Source organism: Ahaetulla prasina, chromosome 4, assembly GCF_028640845.1.
Source record: "Ahaetulla prasina isolate Xishuangbanna chromosome 4, ASM2864084v1, whole genome shotgun sequence".
Classification (NCBI taxonomy): Eukaryota; Metazoa; Chordata; class Lepidosauria; order Squamata; family Colubridae; genus Ahaetulla; species Ahaetulla prasina.
This window is the reverse complement of record NC_080542.1, coordinates 93,494,054-93,512,054: the sequence shown is the minus strand read 5'-3', so window position 1 is coordinate 93,512,054 and position 18,001 is coordinate 93,494,054. Positions and strand designations below refer to the sequence as shown.

The following is an 18,001-nucleotide window of genomic DNA, read 5'->3' as shown; positions in this document are numbered from 1 at the left end:
ATAAATAGTAACAGACTTACTTAGTAATAGAACACATATTTCAGGTAGGGTGATAATGACAAAAATATTCATATTCTGCTCTTCCATCATATCTTTTCTGAATGAAATATTTATGCTACCCTTTTGTTGCTGTGTTACACTACTTGTTTATTTTTCTTTAATCAAACTGTGATTAAAAATGTTAGTTGACAATGCTATAGTGTTAAGATCGAAGCCTAGAATGCCATAGAGATAATCCTTGACTTATAACTATTTGTTTATTGATAGTTCAAAGTTATAAAGACCTTTGGAAAAGTGATTTATGATCCATTCTCAAAGTTCTGATCATGCATCATCTTTGTGGTTTTGTGATTTTGTGATCACAATTTGGGCACTTGGCAACTGACTCACAGTTGACTCACAACTATTGCAGTATTTTATAATCATGTGATCATGATTGTAGTCAGCTTCTAACAAGCAAAGTCAATTGGGAAAGCTGGATTTGTTTAACAGCCATGTGATTAACCTATTGATCACATGATTCACTTATGAACTACGATAATTCACTTAATGACCATAGTAAAATGGTTTTTAAATTGAGCTTGGTCATGTGATGACTCATGTAATGAATGCATTGCCTAGTGACCAAAATTCTGATCCAAATTGTGGGCATTAGCTGAGGACTACCTTTATTAATGGATGACTGTTTTTTGACCCAAAGCTTCATCAAAGTTTCCAGCTTCTGAATTATGGTATTCCTAAAATATTATAGGAAGCACAGTGGCCTCAACTTAAAATGGATCTGAATTTACTCTCCTTCTGATTTAAATTGGGCTTAATTTTATGTGGAATGTTCTTAATGAACTGAACAAAAAAAGGTTAGCTTAGGTCTAATGACAACTAAATTTTTGCTGAAATATCATTTAGAAAGGTCTCTTTTTTAAATGACTACACAATATGCCCTTACATGTGTAGACTATTTTTAAATTTTTAGGATGTTTATGTGGGTAAAATGAAGGATGATGCCATAAGTGAAATATTTGAAAGAATATATAGATGATGGAATGCTGAACTCTTTCCCATCTTTCCTCTCCAAATCCATTCCCTTTCCAATGTGTTTAACTGGATGGCAATTAAATGGACAGATCATTGAAGTGTAGCTATATGGAGAAAGTATTAAGTGAGAGATGTAATCAATTAAATATGCAAAGACCTTTTTCTTTACATTTTAGAATTAATGGTGTGAGACCCCCCCCCTTCTGAATATGTAATCTGCCACTCTGATGCTGTGCAAATTACTACTTATATCTGCCCAACAAATCTATCTATATTTTCAGTTGTTTAAAGATCTTCATGTTGACATATTACTTTTTATAAAGTTCATATGCAAATACATTTTTAAAGAAAGATTTGATAGCATTGTCATTTCTGGGTTGTCTTCATATTTGATCTCTTTAGGGTGCCTACTTTCATTCTTTTCCCACTGGAAATCCTACTTCAGTAGTCACGATGATCATGTAATTCTCTAGTGAGGATGTGATCTGCTTTTTTGCCATTACTTGGCATAATGTTATCTGATTATTTGAATAAATAGCTAGATTACATATACAAATATACAATTTCCTAGTTACCTATAAATGACAGTTTTATCAAGGTTATTGCATTCTCACTAAAGTAATATTCAATTTGCATTCTATTGTAAGTAGCACAGTATCTAAAAGACCATCTACTTTTATAGGATCCTGTTTAAGACTTCATCAGAAGTGTTTTGGCAGATGCATTTAGGTTTGGATAAAACCTTTCCTTAGCTTTTACATATTCTCTGTTGAGATCTAGGTAACTTAAGTTTAAAGCAGCACTTGAAAAATGTGCTGTTTATTTCCTCTTTTGGTGTGTTGTAAGTTATGCTTTTGTTTCTATAATTTTTTATATTAATACTTTACCAGGCTTAGCCAGGCTTAGCCATTTTTTAAAAATAGTTTATTTACACCTGCAATCCTAGATGGCAATTAAAACAAAGTGTAGGAGCATGCATACGTGAGGCTGCTTCATACATCTGTGCTATTTGGTAACCATGCTTTTTAAAATAGTTTTAATTAAAAAGCTATCTTGGGAATCTTCTGTGAGACTGAAAAGTCTGGTTCTACAATTCAAAAAAATGTAATTATGATTACTTTTTTCCCAGTTTCTCAGCTGTTTTGTTTCTCACATACTTGCTAACATATCAATAGCAGCCAGGAAGAGCATGATTGAAATATTTGTATTTTATTGGTTGTCAAGCAGGACTAGAATAAGGACCATATAAATGGTCTTTGTTTTTAAAAAAATGAAAACTTAACAAATAAGGAATATTACAGAACATTTCTATTTAAAAAGAAAGAATAAACCCAATTGCTATGACAAAATTGAACTGTGGAAACATCATCAAAGCCATCAGTACTTGGGCCATATCTGTGATGCACTGCTAAAATTATTAACTGAACAAGGTGAACTGGACAGTTTGGACGTAAAGACAAAAAATATTTACTATGCATTGCATCCCCATAGTAATATTCACAAAATTATGCTTGTGCCATCGAAATGGAGGTAAATGTTTAGTTCAAGTCAAACAAACTGTCATAGAAAAAAGTGTTCATTGGCTGATTATGTAAAAGACAGCTAAGAACAAGCATCGATGCAAGTTAAGAATTGAAACTTACTAAATGTACAGGAGACAAAAAGTGAATGCTGATATAATGTAATAAATACAGGAACAAAATGCTGGCAAGGAGAACCATTATATGGTCAATTTTTATAAAAGTTCAGGAGAAAGGCAGCAATGGCCTATAACTGGAACATAAAAAAGGAAACTGAAGACTTGATTTTGGATGCTCAACAGCATGCTATTTAAAATAAGCAATCAAGGCATTCGTTTAAAAAAGTTTTTTAGGCTTTAAAAACCATCAAATGATTCTATGTGTATATTGTTCAAAGAGTCAGAAGTAATGATAGATCATATATGTAGCATTGGAAGACTATCCGAAGAGTAGTGAAAAAGATGCACTGAAGCTAGAATACCAGGAGGCTTACTGACTACTGAAGAGATTAAACTGGCATACAAGAAAGACCAAATGAAGAACAGAATAGAAGCACAGGAAGACAAAGCATTACACTGCTAGTATATTAAAAAGTAGCAAGGAAAACAGATAATAACAGATAACAGATAATAACCTAAACTTGCGTAGCTTCTTTTCCAAAAACGCTACACTACTAATCAGAGCATATAAAACATTTGCTAGACCAATTCTAGAATATAGCTCGCCTGTCTGGAACCCTCACCACATTTCTGTCATCAATATAATTGAACGTGTCCAGAAATATTTTACAAGAAGAGTTCTTCACTCCTTTGAAAACAACAAAATACCTTATCCCACCAGACTTGAAATCCTAGGCTTAGAAAACTTAGAACTCCGTCGCCTTCGACGAGACCTAAGTTTAACTCATAGAATCATCTATTGTAATGTCCTTCCTGTTAAAGACTACTTCAGCTTTAATTGCAATAATACAAGAGCAACCAATAGATTTAAACTTAATGTTAACCACTTTAATCTAGATTGCAGAAAATATGACTTCTGTAACAGAATCATCAGTGCTTGGAACACTTTACCTGACTCTGTGGTCTCTTCCCATAATCCCAAAAGCTTTAACCAAAAACTTTCTAATATTGACCTCACCCCATTCCTAAGAGGACCATAAGGGGCGTGCATAAGAGCACAAACGTGCCTACCATTCCTGTCCTATTGTTTTTCTTTTTTCTTCTTATATATATATATATAGGCTTATACCTCCTTATATTTCTTCATATATATGTTTATATACTATATAATCTTTTTGTGTGATGCTTATGTATATTGTTGTGACAAAATAAATAAATAAATAAATAAATAAATAATAACAATACATGGGAATGGCTAAGAGAAGGAAAGTTGAAGAAAGAGATAGAGGGGCTAATTCTGGATGCTCAAGACCAAGCCTTAAGAAAAAATGCATACAAAGCCAAAATGGAGAAGACAGCAACAGACAGCAAATGCTGCCTATGCAAAGAATCTGAAGAAACAGTGGACCACCTGGTAAGCTGCTGCAAGAAGATTGCACAAACTGACTGCAAGCAGCAGCATGACAAAGTAGCAATAATGGTGCATTGGAAAATCTGCAAGAAATATCATTTGCCTGGAGGCAAGAACTGGTGGGACCATAAAATAGAGAAAGTCATAGAAAATGGACACACTAAATTGCTCTGGGACTTTAGAATTCAAACAGACAGGCACTTGCTACATAATACCCAGACTTAACAACTGTCAATAAGAAAAACAAAACAGTGGATGGTGCACATGGCAGTACCTGGAGATAGCAGAATAGAAGAGAAAGAACTGGAGAAGATAACAAACTACAAAACTTCCTGAAAAAAGTAGGACAACTGTGGCAAAAGCAAGCAAATTTAATAGTAATAGTAATAGGTGTCTTGGGTGCAATCCCCAAAACACCATTGGCTTACACTAAAACACCATTGGCATTGACGAATTTGTCATCAGACAATTGGAAAAGGAGGCTTTACTTATACCTACAGATATCCTGTGATGACATCTGTAGCCACATCAAACATCCAGATCTGCCTATCTCAGGTCCTTTGAAAGGACTCGATAGGTAAACAAAATTGCCAAATCCAGTCTGAACATCTGGCTGACTGTTGAGCTTATTGCCTTTCTATGAATACGAAAATATTAATTCTTCATCTGAGTTTATCTCTGGAAGTAATCTTAACAAAACTCAGTGAATTTCCAAATTTTCTGCCTTGGAACATTGTCTTAAAAATTGTTTTTGTTGGAGAAATGTTTGTGGGAAAGATATAAGATATTCATCAGTTTGAACTGAGAATACAGCACATATTTAGCTAAGCAGTACAACTGTTCTCTAAAGTTCACTTTTGCCAATGTAAGCTTGAAATTCAATACATAAGATAAATAAAAACAGAGATTTCTATTATATAATGAGGCCATGGCAGGAATAACATTTCAGTGTATAACACAAATATTACTATGGAGTCTTTGGTACTCTCTGAGCTTGGTGATTTTCTGTCAAATGTTTCATTATCAAACTACGTAACATCATCAGTGTTAGCTTCTATTGATAGAGACAGAACTTTTCTTCTTTGGGGATCTAAAATAGCAATGCTTTCAACCATAGTCCTATGCAGGCAGGAGGATGTAGGAATATAACTATTTTAAAACATACATCTTTATTTTAGAAACAATTGTGAATTGAAATATCATGAAAGATTTTTATTTGTTGTAAGGGAGTCCATTAGGGGATGCCTCTTGATGAAGCTTCTCAGATGAGATTCTCTTTCTAGGGTGGCATGCATACTAATTGACACAATTGCAGCAATCAAGCATTCTATAATAAAACTACATTAGCAAAACAGGAGCTGCCATGGAAGATAAAAGCAACAGACCCAATTACATTTGTGGAAAGCAAAAAGATATAACGTCTATTCAGATCTTGAAACTTGGAAAAATGCTCAATGTGATGTAACATCTAAGTTGGTGAGGCATTTTAATTTGTAATTGATTTTCCCTTCTATTAAAATCAACAACTTGTTGCACAGAGTGTTTTTCTTAAACGTATAGCATTTTCTAGTCCATGATTTTACTATAATGTGTATGTACTTGGATGTGTACTCATTCTTCTTGTAGGCTTGCCTTTAATATAGTGAAGTGTCTAGCGCAGAAAGAATGAGTAATGGAGATTTCACTATACGGTTTCCATACCTCATAGCAAAGGAATACAAGATTGTTCATTTGCCAGATATATGAGCCCATTTCTTAGAGGATGATTTACTGCCATCTGTGCCTGGCTTTACAAACTCTTTATAATGGCATGCATGCCAGTTTTATTTCCTGGTTTAATCGGCAACTCCAACTGTCCTGTATTTCCCGTTAAAAGCCAAAAATAATTTGATATGGGAAATTAAAGATTTTACTTAGTATCTATTACAATCTGTGCTTCACATTCAAATCACCAGTTTGTGAATAGCAATACTTGTGCAACCTAAATGGAATAATTCACATCGAAAGGGAAAGACATCACTAGGATCAGGAGATTATTAAAACATGTAGAACAAACCATCTTGTGAGTTTAGGAAACAATTTAACAGTTTGTGCGACTCCGCAAAGCCAGTGGGTCTAGGGCAACTCGCTGTGGCCAACTCACCATGGCCAACTCACTGTGGGATAACTCACCACAGGACAAGAGTTACACTAATATAGAAGAAATGGTGGAATAGAATCATTAAAGAAAGGATGCCAAAGGCGGGACAAAATGAAATGTGAATGACAAAAAATAAAATTTGTTTTTAATAATTTTAAATAATTAAATTGTATTATTGACTTGTCCTGTGGTGAGTTGGCCATGGTGAGTTGTCCCTTTCCAAGCTTGTGAGAGCTACAAATTGCACAGTCAATTGTTGGAAAAAGGCAAAGTAGATCTTATCAAGAGGAAGAACTCCACTTTCAACATGTGTTAGAAGTACTACTGATTTCTTCCCCCCGCCATGTTTTTTTATATTTTATATATAGGATAGTAGAATTTAAATAGTATTATATTTTTAAAATGTTATTAATATAATCCTAGGCAACCTTGTTTTGTGTGGCTACAAAAGGAAATAAAGAGAAAGGCAAAGCAGAGTTTACAGATCAATAAATTTTTAGCAATGTAAACATAACAACATAATAACAGAGTTGGAAGGAACCTTGGAGGCCTTCTAGTCCAACCCCCTGCCCAGGCAGGAAACCCTACACCATTTCAGACAAATGGCTATCCAACATCTTCTTAAAAATTTCCAGAGTTGGAGCATTCACAACTTCTGCAGGCAAGTTGTTCCACTTATTGATTGTCAGGAAATTTCTCCTTAGAAATTGTCAGGAACTGTCAGGAAATTTCTCCTTAGTTTTAAGTTGCTTCTCTCCTTGATTAGTTTCCACCCATTGCTTCTTGTCCTGCCTTCAGGTCAGGGGAGAAATCTAAAAATTTTCCCTACCAGTTCTGTGGGTATGGCTTAATTGGTGGGCGTGGCTTGGTGGTCAGATGGCTGGGTGGGCACGGCCAATAACAATAAATAACTCTTTCCACTTATGACTGTATGACTATAACTTGTTGCTGGCAATCCTTATGATTTATATTGATATATTGACCATCAATTGTGTTGTAAATGTTGTACCTTGATGAACGTATCTTTTCTTTTATGTACACTGAGAGCATATGCACCAAGACAAATTCCTTGTGGGTCCAATCACACTTGGCCAATAAAAATTCTATTCTATTCTATTCTATAATAAAAATAATAAACAAAGTATAAAAAAACAATAAGAGGTACCAAAAACCAACTTTCACACTTTACACACACACAACACAACACAACACAACTGACTCACACATAATGTAAAAGCAGCTGCACTTCACACTTCACAAAGCCACAAAAAGCTCAAAAACCAACTTTCACACTTTACACACACACAACACAACTGACACACACGCACACAATACCACATACAGCTTTCTGAGATTTTGTGTGTTTGTGTAGTTAGAGTGAAACACTACAGAAACACATCAAATTTCAGAAAGCTGCACAAATATTTTATTATTTTATTTTATTTTATTTTATTTTATTTCACCTGACTGCTGGTGAATTTGTCAAGCCAATGGTGCCCAAGTTGTACTCCAATTGTTTTGGGGTTGCACCCAAGATGCCTATTACTGTTGGTATAACTTTTCCTTTCTTTTGCCGCAATAGTTCTGTTTCTATTTGCAAGTTTTTGTATTTTATTATTTTCTACAGGCTTATTATTGTTGTTGTTGTTGTTTTTTTTTTTTTTATTCAAAAAGTTTTTATTAGTCAAAAAAGGTTTATACAAATACATATCAGGTATGGTAAATTTTCATTTTTCTTATCTAAAATAAGAATTTTACTCAAATTTTTTAACACATACAACAGCCATAAGGCAAGCAGGTGACACGAAGTAGCTAAGTTTGCAAATTTTAAATACGTAATAAAGAAGAGTCAAGAATAATCAGAATATCGTACAAAAGAGAATAAGGAAAACCAACACAATCCCAAATATCTTTATCACTTCCTAGTTTTGGATCTCAGAACTCTGGGTTCAGCCTGACCCAACTCCAGGGCCGCAACAGCGGCAGCCGCTTCAGCCCCATGATCTATAACCTCCCCTTCTTCAATTCCTGGATCATCTGATTCCAGGAAGGCTTTGTGTTCCTCCACATAGGCCGTAGCCTCCACAATTGTACTGATTTTTTTCATAATGCCCTCCCGGAAAATCATCAATCCCTCTGGCATCAGCCATCTGAAGCCCACTCCCTTCTGGTACAATTTGCTTGACAAAAAATAATATTTCTTTCTTTTTTCACGTACCTGTCTGGGAATCTGCCTCAGAATGGCTATCTCCCTGCCCCTGTAAATCAGTGCCCCACTCCTATGTTTTCTAAGAATTTCATCTCGCCTCTTCTCACAAATTTGACATGAACCTCTCTGGGAACTGCATGCGTGCGTGCATATTGCTAATTAACTCTATAAACTCGATCCACATCCCAATTCATGAAATCAACACCTCTCCCAAGAAATTCTCCCAACAATTTAGTCACAACATCTCTCAAGTCTTCTTGGTCCACTTCTTCCAAATTTTGAAACCTAAGGAAATAAGACTTTTTATCCATCTGTAGTCCAAGGACAGCATTGCCTGTCGCCTCCTCTCTTTCTGCACTGCCCGCATCTCACCCTCCAGACCTTCCACTTTCTGCTTGTTTTCTGCTGAGACTTGTTGAGTATCCTTTAAATCCTTTTGGATAGTCACAATTTCTGCTCTTATTTCCGTTTGGCCTCTTTGCAAATCATCCAATTTCTTGTCCATATTGGATAACTTTTCCAGAATTCTCTCCATCTCTCCAGCAGTTGGTCTCTGACCTTTTGCCATTTGAAAAAAAAAGTATTCAAAATCCTCAGGCAAGCACAGTATCCTTGTAATTTCCTCCGGATCCACCAGGGGGCACTCACAGGAGCAACGAGTCCAGAGTACAGTTAGTCAACCAGGAAGTCAAGGAAGTGATGTCATCAAAATTCTCATAGTGAAGGCGGAAGCTGGACGCCACCACTGTTCCCCAGAAGGAGGGGGGGCCTCAAACCTTCCCTCCTAAATTTCTCCATCACCTCTTCTCTCCAGAGCTCCACAAAACCGGTAATCTTCTTATTTTAAGTTCTCCTCTCTCCAGAATAACTCGTGCTCCTTCCAACCGCAGGGGAGAGAAAACCCCCCCGCACCGGAGCACTCCACTCACGCCACCGATATTCCCTTCCTTCTCCTCCTCAATTCTTCTCCGTGCCCTGTTCACCACCAGGCTGCTGCAGTTATAAATCCAATGCCCGGTGTCACGGGCACAGCGCCCAGGCGACGACCAAAATAATGGCGCGCCTGTGGCCTCGAACCCCGCCAAGCCTAGGACGCGCCAGCATCGGTCCCCACAGTCCTGTATATCGGCTGGGAGACCCCTGGCGAGCCGTCCGTACGGCAGGTGTCCTTTTCGGAACACCTGGCCCCTGAGGGCCTCGGCGGCGGCCGGATTCGGGCGCTGGAGGCAGGAGAAACCTTCCAGACGTCCGTTGCCGCTGGATACCGGAAGTCGTCTCAATTATTGTTGTTGTTGTTATCTCTTTTATTCATTAAACTTGAAACTCAGTCAACTGAACATTTAAAAATGTATCACAAATACAATTGACTGGTGTTAATGGTTCATACAGGTTGTTGCCAGCGTTCTAGGTATCAACTAAGTATCTTCTTAAAATATATGATGTTCTGAGTAGCACAGTTTTTTGCAGTTCCACTGTTGTTATTGCAGGACGCTGCAATTTCTTGATGTGTTTTGTAAAATTGTTGGACATGGTACCAAGTGCCCTGATGATGGTGGTGGTGGTGATTATATTATGTTATATTTCACAATTGTGCATACTCAGTAGAAGTACTTATCCTAAGATGTTAAATTCATCAGTCAGCACAATTAAAAATAAGGTAAAAATTAAAAAAATATTTTTTCAACTTTTTTAATATTAACTGCAAATATATTCCAATAAGTATTTCTCCAACTACAGTTATTTAGGTAATTATGCAAAAAAATAATTTGGAAGAAGAGGAATTGATTGGCTTTCCAAAGTACTTACTTTTCCAAAGTAATAGATATTTATAGTATGTTTCATGATTTTTTTTTAAAAAAAAACTGTCTTGGCAGATATGACATCAGTTTTAGTGGAGGACTTTTTGATTTGCAGATAAGTTTACTCTCCCTTAATACATCTTTGATATATCAGATTATTTATTTATTTATACGTCAAAATGACATTTTTGGATTTATTTATTTATTTATTTATTAATTAAACTTTTATACCGCCCTTCTCCCGAAGGACTCAGGGCGGTGTACAGCCAAGATAAAAAGCAATAAGTATACAAAGTTAAAAAATCAATTTAAAATACCTATTCAATAATGGCCGAATTAAAACCGTCAAATTGACCAACCTAAAATACCCCATATAAAATTACAGAAAATTTAAAAATTTAAAATTTAGAAATTTAAAAAATCTAAAAAATCAGTCCAGTCCCGCTTGGATGAATAAATAAGTTTTTAATTCCCGACGATTTAAAATACCATTATCTGTTGGCACTATAAGTTTTAGGTCAAGCAGAAAAATCCTGCCTTTGGTCCAAGATTCATGTTACTAGTGTCTATACTGCCAGCTGTGACTTAGAAACAGCATACCATAAGTGATCAAGTATTCCTCCACAAAGGAGCTCACACCCTTGTGTTGTTCTTTCTGCCTTAGAAGCCCATACTCCTGGGTTTCACTCATATCTTTAGTCTTTGTCTGAGTGAGATCCAACCATGCCTATTCTTTCTCAACTCTTTGATTCCAAAGAGCCAGACTTGAGAGTATATATGTAAGCAATGGGGACAGGTTTATCTTCCATTATGGGCAGCTTTCCTCACCAGTGGGTGCCAGTATATACATAATTTTATTTATCTGTACTATATATGGATTAGCTCCATTTTGTTCAAGGTTCCACAGTTGTGAATTTATGTATATAAAATAGTGCATCCTGGTTTGGGAATTAATAATTAGGCAGAAACACTACAAAATAATTACAAAATAATTATCGTCCTATCAGATAGTTCTGACATAGCAAACATATGCACATTACATAGTTCATACGTTCTTAAATCATGAATAGCAATTGGGATTACACTTTCCAGAATCAATTGCTAATGAGCATGTTGGCTGAAAGTTTACGAGATATCTTGCATCTGTAGGGTAATTTTCTGAACTATTATGGGTATTTTATCCCATTAACTTCAGTATGTGTTTGATCTTAGCTGCAATAAATGAAACTTTTAGCTAGTGTGACTTATTTTTTAAATCTTTTATCTTTTACAGCTACTTGGTGTCCTAAAGTGTACTCTTCGTTTTCAGGTGACACTGAATATTAGTTAAGGAAATATATGAATAGAATCATTATTGAATTTTTTTCCTGTATGCATATATTTTGACATCTGCCATGTTTGCTTGAAGGGTTCCTGTTTGCTATTAGTAATCTTGGAAAATAGCAAGGTACTTGGAAAAAAGAAACTAACTGAACATCCCTTTGCCAGGTAAATTACCATAACTCAGAGGCCTTCTGTAGTATATATTTCTTTATGCTCCCAAAGGGGCATGCATCCTTAAAATTTGAAAAAGATTTCAGAAATATTTGTTTGTGTTTGAAAAGTGATATGCTATACCTACGTGTGTGTGTGTGTGTGTGTGTGTGTGTGTGTGTGTGTGTGTGTGTGAAACCTCCCTTCAATGAGATTCTTAGTTTCCTTCTTTTAAATATATTAGCAAAATGTTCCTTTATGTAGGTGCCAGTACAGTACAGTTCATGCAAATAGGATCCATGATGTCATTTAAATTCTATTTTATCTTAAATCATGTACAGTTTTTCCCCTGGGTTTGAGGTCATATTTTTGGGAGAGGCAGTTCCATTATAATTACTTCCCCAGACTCTTTATTTTTCCTTCTTATTAAATTATTACTTTTAAAGAATCTGATTCTGTACCATATTCTTCACCTTATTAGACGTTTCTGCAGGATTAAGGAAATGTTTTAGATATATAAAAACCTCAAAATAGTCAGATTGTATATTTCTAGTCTGTTGTTTATTTTTCAAAGAATTAGATCATGGATAAATATAACAGTGTTTATTTATGTTCAAAATATAGCTTACCTGTACTGCCTTTTTGACTCTACAAGTCAAACACAACTACCGGATAATAAATGAGCTACCGGATTTCCACTGTAAATCCTTTCAGAGGCTTGACTTTTGGTTTTACATTCCCAGAAGATTGTAAGAATGGAATAACCACCAAACCACTTAATGCTTCATCACACTCCCTAATGCAGCTGCCCCCTATCTTTAGTGGCACCAGAGACCTTTCCATGGAGAAAGGTTTTTCTGTGGACAGGAGGTGGTGTGGTTTCACTTGCTGCTCTGTGGATGGGGCTTTGCTTGTTTGCACAGCCCAGTTTCTGCCATGCCATGGACCATTGCCGGACCATAGACTGGGAGTTGGAGACACCTGCCCTTGCAATTATTATCAAGTAGTTTTGGTTAGATGAATCATAAATTATGAAAGCCTGCAATATAGTATATAATACCTTTAAATACTATATTGCTTGCTTTATTTTCTGTGGGAATATGAACTCTGTGTGAGAAGGCATAGAGAATAGATCTATAATAGAAGAAGTTTAACTACCTGCTTTTCATCTGTCATCTTGAAGAAACTAACAGATTGGAAGACAAAAATGAATATATTTATGTATATATAAGAGATGGGAAAACTAAGACTTAGTTACCCACTGCTACCACTTGACAGTTTCTATTACTTTTGAATTTCAGCATCCAGAACACTGTAGCTTCTCTAATGGAAGGCTTTGGTAATAAAATCTGAAACATTATGGTCATATGCTGTCCAGTTTGTCTTACTTACAAAAGGCTATCCAGGCTATTCAGCAAGTAGTCTGTGGTAACTCTCTTTCCTATGCCAGCATGCAAAAAATAATAATCTCTCTGCTTTCCCACTGTTTCCTGACTTTTTAAATTATAATTATCTGGAGCTGTTTCTATCAGATGATAGAAGAAAACATTTCTTTTCATGGGTAATTAACTAAAAATGAAACATTCAGTATCTAGACCATGCCAGTTTCATCTCAGTTTGCATTCCAGGGTGATGTGGCTAACATTAGATGCCATGCATATCTGCCAGTAAGTGAATAAGAAAATCAAGGAAATGAGGTAGAACAGCTGTGGCTGCCATCCCAACTCTCTGTATGTGGGAGGAGTGGTGGCTTGTGGGCATTGGATAAAAGCAGGTATCTAAGACTGAGTTTGTGAAATGAGCTGGCTGACTAGACAGGAAACATCAGATGAATAGAAAGTGAGCTTCGGTTTCTTTCATCTCTTCCTAATTCTGAATGGGGAAAATAACTTGAGAAAGTTGGTTATTGCAGAAGTCAACTTTCATGTACACATATACTTTGAACATGTAGTTGGGAATGTCAACTGGATGTAAGTCAGATGTAAGTAAAAGTGAAGGCAACCTGAAATAGTCAAAAAGGAATCCTTTCTCCAGTAGCATCCGTAGTTATTTAAAACAATACTGATTTCAAACTCTAAAATACCAAGATCGTAATACTGTTTAAAAGTTAGATGACACTACCCTTCTGATTGTGATTGTATGGACAAAATAGCTTCCGATAGAGGAGAATAGTAGTAGCTCAGGATGGAAATTAGGGTTCCTTGGTGTTTTTTGAGCCCTTTGGTTGTTCTTGGTTTTTTTGTAGATGTTTCGTTACCAAACTAGGTAACATCATCAGTTTTAGGAGGGAGTTGGATTTGTTCTCAATTTATATTCCAAATATAAATACCTGTTATTACAGGTATTCCTCAACATATAACCACAACTAAGCCCCAATTTTTTGTTGCTAAGCAAGACGGTATTTAAGTGAGTTTTGTCCCATTTTATGAACTTTCTTGCCACAGTTATTAAGTGAATCACTGCAGTTGTTAAATTAGTAACATGGCTGTTAAATGAATTTATCTTTCCCATTGACTTTGCTTGTCAGAAGGTTGTAAAAGGTGAGGTGCTGACAATGGGACACTGCAACTGTCATAAATATGAGCCAGTTGTCAAGGTTCTGAGTTTTGATCATGTGAACATGGGGAGGTTACAATGGTTGTAGGTTTGAAAAAGGTCATACCGTAAGTTATGTTTTTCAATGCTTGTAACTAAATGGTCACTAAATGAATGGTTATAAGTCAAGGACTATCTGCACTTTGGTAGTTGAGCGCTTGATTGGTGTGAATGGCTTTTCAGCAGACCTGTATTTCTAGTTTGCTATCGCAGTCTCAGCTAATAAAGATATCCAGGAAGGATAGTGTGTTTTTTCCTCTTCCCTTGTGCATTGGTTTCTCTTGAAGACATTGTTGATGGTTTCATATTTGTTCTTTTAATTGGTCAGATATTAGAAAACAGAATTGCTGCTGATGGAGAACTATCATTGATACAAATAAGGATAAATTGCATGAATGATTTTCATTGAGAAAGGATTATTTCAAGAGGTAGTTATAGAAAGAGAATGTGTTGTATGATAGAGGAAAGCGTTTTCCTCCTGTTGTATGATAAATACAACTTTTAATTTTGAAATAAGTCTATTTGAAGGAACAGGACTTCTGATTTTGGCAAAAGAGTGTCCATTTTTTAAATTTCCAACAGAAGTAAACAACAATAGCAACAAAAATGGGGTTTGTCTACATTAATCAAAATCTGACAAAGACTGCTCATATGTATTTGTTTTAATGTTCAATGTTAATTGAAAATATACTGTATATACACTATGTTCTTCCATTTAGTTCATTTGTGATTTCTGTTGTTCCATGGAACTATTCTTGAGTCCACAAGCCCTCTCAATCATCATCAGTTGTACTGTGGGGAAGATTGCTGTCTTTTTTCTTCAATAACTCTACACTACTAACTAGAGCATACAAAACATTTGCCAGACCTATTCTTGAATACAGCTCATCCGTCTGGAACCCATACCACATCTCTGACATTAATACAATCGAACACGTCCAGAAATATTTTACTAGAAGAGTTCTTCGTTCCTCCGAAAACAACAAAATACCTTATACCACCAGACTAGAAATCCTGGGATTAGAAAACTTAGAACTCCGCCGACTTCGACATGACCTGTGTTTCACACAAAATCATCTACTGCAATATCCTTCCTGTAAAAGGCTACTTCAGCTTCAATCACAATAGTACAAGAGCAAACAACAGATTCAAACTTAATGTCAACTGCTTCAAACTTGATTGCAGAAAATATGACTTCTGTAACAGAGTTGTTAACGCTTGGAACTCATTACCTGACTCCATAGTCTCTACTCAAAATCCCAAAATCGTCAACCAAAAACTGTCTACTATTGACCTCACTCCATTCCTAAGAGGACTATAAGGGGCGTGCATAACAGCACAAAAGTGTCTACCGTTCCTGTCCTATTGTTTCCTTCATTATATCAAATTAACATAACTGTTGCATACTTTTACCTATATATATATACTTTTCTTTCATGATGTGTTGTTTTTATTTATGACGATGTTTGTGTATACTGTTATGACAAAATAAAAAAAATTAAGTAGGTAAAAAGTGGCAATGAGAAGCATTGAATTTTTCCATCTGAGATTTTAAAAAAATCAGTAAATCATGTTCTGATTGCTCCTCTAGTAATTTTTTATTGTATCATAAATTATAAAAAATTATTGTATCAAAGCTGAACAAAAGCAAAGGTTAGGGTTATTTATTGGTGTAGTTTTAAATAAATTATCTGCCCTTTTCTGCTCATGGGAAAGTGCTTCACTAGAGAAAAATCAATATCCAACCATTCCTTGTATGTTTGTAATGGACTTATTGGAGTATTCCAATGGAAAAATTGAATTTTTCTGCAAATTGTTTTGAAAAAACTTCCCATAAAGTTCTTAAAGTTCAAATTTATGAAATTATGTTTTGTGATATTGATGACAATATCTCTAGCTATCATGTATCTATTGATGACTCTTGAATAAAGTGACAATCAAAAGAAAATTTGAATAAAGGTTTAAAATACATTTATTTCTTCCGCTACCTGACAATATCTATGTGATTGAAACAAACCACTTCAAGTGGCTTTCAGCTAAACTTTATGAGAACTAAGATTAAAAAGTCTAGATGGTAAAAACTGCAAATAACCTCCATTTAGACAGGTGTTTAAAATTAGGTAGTTCCAATACACAACATTGATTATAAATTAGTTTTTCATATTGATACCTTACATACAAATTATTATAGGTGGTATTCTTACCATAACCTTCTCTATAGAAATTATACTGGTCCTGCAGTAGATATGTAATAGGTCGTAAAATAGAGGAATATTGTGAAAATTGTAAAGGCAATTTTGCCTTTTCTACAAAACAATAGCTTTCTAGTACAGATTTTGATTTTTTTTAAAATGGATTTATGTGATTTGTCATTTTAAAACTTCAGTCAGGTTACTAGAAAGTATGAAGATGGTAGAGACAATAAGTTCATTATGGATATTTGAAAAAAGTAAATATATGATGCAATTTAAGGCAAATTGCATTAAAATATCCATGGACAGGTTGCTGGGTAGATTGAATGCCACCACGTGTTTACTGGACCTGTGCCCCTCCTGGCTGGTGCTGGCCACTCAGGAGGTGACACGAGGCTGGCTCCAGGCAATTACGAGCGCTTCCTTGTTGGAGGGAGTCTTTCCTGCCACCTTGAAAGAGGCGGTGGTGAGGCCCCTCCTCAAGAAGCCTTCCCTGGACCCGGCTGTTTTAGGTAATTATCGTCCGGTCTCCAACCCGCCGCGCGAAGGTTGTAGAGAGTATGGAGGCATATCAGTTTCCCCTGCACCTGGAGGAAACTGTCTATCTAGACCCGTTCCAGTCCGGCTTCCGGCCCGGTTACAGCACTGAGACGGCTTTGGTCGCGTTGGTGGATGATCTCTGGAGGGCCAGGGATAGGGGTTGTTCCTCTGCCCTGGTCCTATTAGACCTCTCAGCGGCTTTTGATACCATTGACCATGGTATCCTGCTGCGCCGGTTGGAGAGATTGGGAGTGAGGGGCACCGCTTATCGGTGATTCTCCTCCTATCTCCGACCGGTCGCAGACGGTGTTGACGGGCAGAGGTCGACCCGCGCGCCTCACTTGTGGGGTGCCGCAGGGGTCGATTCTCTCGCCCCTTCTGTTCAACATCTATATGAAGCCGCTGGGTGAGATCATCAGTGGCTTCGGTGTGAGGTACCAGCTGTACGCTGATGACACCCAGCTGTACTTTTCCACACCGGGCCACCCCAATGAAGCTATCGAAGTGCTGTCCCGGTGTTTGGAAGCCGTACAGGTCTGGATGGGGAGAAACAGGCTCAAGCTCAATCCCTCCAAGACGGAGTGGCTGTGGATGCCGGCATCCCGGTACAGTCAGCTGAGTCCACGGCTGACTGTTGGGAGCGAGTCATTGGCCCCGATGGAGAGGGTGCGCAACTTGGGTGTTCTCCTGGATGAACGGCTGTCTTTTGAAGACCACCTGACGGCCGTCTCCAGGAGAGCTTTCCACCAGGTTCGCCTGGTGTGCCAGTTGCGCCCCTTTCTAGACCGGGATGCCTTGTGCACAGTCACTCATGCCCTCGTGACGTCTCGTCTGGATTACTGCAATGCTCTCTACATGGGGCTCCCCTTGAGGGGCATCCGGAGGCTTCAGTTAGTCCAGAATGCGGCTGCGCGGGTGATAGAGGGAGCCCCTCGTGGCTCCCGCGTGACACCTATCCTGCGCAGACT

General features: G+C 36.8%; 1 protein-coding gene across 2 annotated transcripts in view; it reads left to right on the top strand.

Moving 5' to 3' along the window:
• RBMS3 (RNA binding motif single stranded interacting protein 3) overlaps positions 1-18,001 on the top strand; it is a 783,951-nt gene that overhangs the window by 262,909 nt on the left and 503,041 nt on the right. The gene's annotated exons all lie outside the window — the stretch shown is intronic.